The sequence below is a fragment of the Lissotriton vulgaris genome, chromosome 1_1, assembly GCF_964263255.1.
Source record: "Lissotriton vulgaris chromosome 1_1, aLisVul1.2, whole genome shotgun sequence".
NCBI lineage: Eukaryota > Metazoa > Chordata > Amphibia > Caudata > Salamandridae > Lissotriton > Lissotriton vulgaris.
In genome coordinates this window covers 294112962-294117052 of record NC_141685.1, presented here as the reverse complement: position 1 = coordinate 294117052, position 4091 = coordinate 294112962, and the positions used below count along the sequence as shown (strand labels likewise).

Here is a 4091-nt window from a genome sequence, read left to right as displayed (position 1 = left end):
AAATACAGCAGTGCTACCAGGAATATTTGACTCTCTAGCTTTATCTAAAAACAGAAGTGCTGTTGAACAAACAGGGTTTATCACCATTGCAAGAAGACTAACTTTGTGAGTGAACCTCAACCTAGTTTGTCACAAAAAAGGAGATGTCTGATCTCATGGTAGGAAGCAAGATGTTACTACTTAAATGTCTTAAATGTATCGCTTGTGTAGCTCCTTACTGACAAGCCTTTCTTAATTACTACAACGGATAATTCAGGTTGAAGTAAAGGTTGCACTCCACTCCTGACTGAATCTACATACATCCAAGTGCTCAACGCCTGTGACCAACTAGTAGTGGACCCGCTCTCCCCCAGTAGGCCTGGCTAGTCACCTCTGGCTACTCCATTTCAAGGCCTTACTCTGCTACCTTCATATATAGTGTCTTCTGCTGCTTCCAATGGGACCATGAAGGGCAGTTACTACGAGAGCTACAATCAGTGTTTGCCCTGTCAGGCCTCCAGCTGTACTACCAGCATCTGGAGTATAAACATCCAACAGGCATAGGTGCTTTGGTGATGGACAGGTTATACACAATTTTAAATACCTCATTGAAAAGATGGGTTGGCAGTCACCATTGACATCGGCTAAAATGACTTGGGTGTGCATGTTGCACAGCTGTTGGGAATACCTCCAAGATCTGCTTGGAGGGCGAAAGCCAGAACACCGGAACTTTGACCCCAGTGACAATACATAAAGAGACATCACTTGCCCTTTGACAAAGTGACATCACGTCTTTGCTACTCAACTAAACGGCTATCATTTTATCAACCTCAGAAATATGTTTGGCTGAGTGGACCTACAGGGAATCGTACGTGTGACCACAGGATCAAAGACATTTCTGAGAAAAAGAATGGGCCTGGCACAGCAGTCAGAAAAATACACAGAAGTACATTTTCATCATGTAACTGCGCTAAGACAGCTGCACCTTTTCAGTCACAGTTCTGAAAAACACGGACGGTGGATAATTAGTAAAAAAAAACACAAACATGTTCAATGGCGGCAGTTAAAAATGTAGTGAGCACCTGAGCATTTTCATCTACTGGGCTCTGATCTGTATTTACAGATTTCTATATCTCACCCATTTGATCGGTAGAGGTGAGGCACAGAATAACTAGTTTTACTTTTTACTTCAATAGAAATCAGGCAGGCTCTCTGTGTGTATGCACATGTGGAGTTTTTTGTGGTCGTTTACAGTGACCATAGACACTGAAGAGTACTCCAGTTCTTGCTAGTAGGGATAGTGAACCAAGTTGTTCCTCTGTGTCCAAAGCTGAGGGCGGAGCGTTGCTCGTGTATTGTTGTCAAAAGCCAAGGCATAGGGGTTCCGACTGCCATAACTGCCACCATGTGCAGCCCACTGGAGAAGCCGCAGATCATCTGCCACATCCAGAAGTCACTTTTCTACACTGTCTTTGATTGCAAGTGTCTGCCACACAGAGCCTGTTTTGTTTGTTTGGGCAACTACCTGCGGGGCACCGGCGTACTACAGATCTACGAAATCCAGCACGGAGAGGTGCAGCTGCTGAGTGAGCTAGAAAAAGCCCAAGCCCATCAAATGTGGAACATTTGGTGCTTCAGCGCTACAGAATCGGTATCTTGCTACAGGAGATTTTGATGAAAACGTCAATGTGTGGTATTTGGAAGCAGCAGAAATCCCAGTTTACGGTGAAGGAGCGCCAGAAATTGTTACTGGGAGCAGAGCTGGAACTGTGAAGGTATGGGATACTAGACAAAAAGGTATACCAGTCGCCAACATGGAACCTGGAGAAGGAGAAACTAAGAGAAACTGTTGGACTATAGCATTCGGACATGCATGCAATCAACAAGAACGTGCTGTCTGTGCAGGATATGACAATGCTGATATTAAGCTGTTTGACCTAAGAACCAGGGGACTGATTTATGTTGGACTTGCGCCGCCGTTGCGTCACGCAACGGCGGCGTAAACGTGGCGCATCCCTGCGACCCATTTACAACGTGACGCATCTAGGCAGATGCATCACGTTGTAAAGCCCTGCGCCACATGTGGGCGTTCCGGCGCAGGGTGGGCGTTCCGGGGCAGATGCGCCTCGCAAAAGTCGCTGAGTGAAATCTACAAGATTTAACTCAGTCACTTTTAGGCCAATGCTGCATCAAAACCCTGCGCCTGCTTGAAGCAGGTGTAAGGCTTGACGCAGCAATGGACAGATAGGGCACCCCTGAGCCTTGCTGGAGCTGTGTCGTGCTTGCGACGCAACTCCAGCAATGCACCACCTTTCGGCACAGATGCGTCACGCATCTGTGCCATTTTTGCCCAATGGTGCGCCGCATTGTAAATGCGGCGCACCATGGGTGGCGCAGCTGCGGCGCACAATAACTGGTGCATCCCTGGGGATGCGCCAGTTATTGTAAATCTGCCCCCAGGTCTCTTCGGTGGAAAACTAACATTAAGAATGGAGATTGCAGTGTCGAATTCGACAGGTAGGATATAATAATGAATAAACAGGTGGCCACTTCATTGGAAGGGAAGTTTCATGTTTTTGACATGAGAACCCAGCATCCCAAAAAAGGTTTTGCTTCTCTTGCAGAAAAGTCTCACAAATACACAGTTTGGCAAGTTCGCCACCTGCCATAGAACAGAGATATATTTTTGACAACAGGAGGAGCTGGGAGTCTGCATCTTTGGAAGTATGAGTATCCCGCTCAGCGGACGCAGAAAGATTCTGTAGGCATGGAGGAGGGGGTCGCAGGATCCGTCGCTCTTCTGCAGAATGTAACCTTGTCCACACAGCCCATTGCTAGAACTGACTGGAGCCTGGACAAACAAGGGCTGTATGTCTGCACGTCGTTTGACCAGACCGTGCGAGATTTCATAGTGATTAAACTTAATAAAGTCTAAGGCAGATTGACGTCCAAAGAAAGCGCCACTAAAGACTGGAATGTATCCAAGGATTCTTATATTTTTTTTAAGTAGCTGCATATGAAATGCTGGTTAATTTTAAACGGAACTACATATGTACATACCTCCGTTGAAAGTTGGACGTTAAAGAGACCTTGTTTGATAAATAACTTGCTGCTTAGAGGAAGCACCATAAGCAGGAAACATGTTTTCCTTTCATCCTTTTCAAATGTATATTTCGGGCAAACTTTTACAGATGCTTGAAATTGTGCATAAGAGGGCACCTTTTCTTACCGTTCGGAATTGCTGTCATGCCCTATGCAGCCAATGTGCCCTACAGGCAGAGGCACAACTAGAGCCAAATTTCGGGCGAATGGGGGGCTATAAAAACATTTTGACGGGGGGGAGGGGGCTTAATGTTCCATCAACAAGCAGAGTGGAGAGGCAGGGGTTCTAAGAAGCCGTGAAAAAAGAACAAAGGCGTAATTAAGAAGCAATTGGTCTTTAAAACACCTGTGAAGTACTCAGTGCGGCCGTGTGCTTCAGGAAGCCGTCTCATCCCGGGCTGCCACACAAGAGTGGTGGGAGACTGGGCTGAAGCCCTTTGACCTTAATCGGCGTTGCGCGCCTGCCTGCAGACAGCAGACAATGCTTTTCTTTACATTCCATGAGTATGGCACTTCGCAAATGTACTTGCGACATGGGACGGTGAGATTTTGAGGTGGTTCACGCGCCCCCCTCAAGATGATGGCGCGCCCCCCCAGGGGGGCGCGCCCCACAGTTTGAAGAACTCTGATCTACCCTTACTCTCTCTCCATTCATCCAACTCTTTCTCTGTGGCCTCACTCTGAATAACTTTCACGCTCTCAATGGTGTCTTCACACATACTCTTCTCTGGAACCCATCTCGCCGGACCCACAACATACATTCGACTCGTCAAGTTTCTAGCAGTTTCTTTCGCAACTTCATCCGCAAACGCATTACCACGACCAACATCATCCATAATCTTCCTATGGGCACTGCATTTCACGATCGCTATTTGCAATGGTAACGTAAGAGATTCAAGAAGTTCATTCACCAGCTGCCCATGCTGGATTTTTGTCCCATGCGATGTCAAAAATCCACGTTCACGCCACAATCGTCCAAAGCTATGGGCCACTCCAAACGCATACACATG

General features: G+C 47.0%; 1 pseudogene; it reads left to right on the top strand.

Annotated features, from left to right (window-relative positions):
* Nucleotides 1-1384: 1384 nt before the first annotated feature.
* Nucleotides 1385-2914, top strand: LOC147747073 (dynein axonemal assembly factor 10-like; annotated as a pseudogene).
* The last annotated feature ends 1177 nt before the right edge of the window (nucleotides 2915-4091 follow it).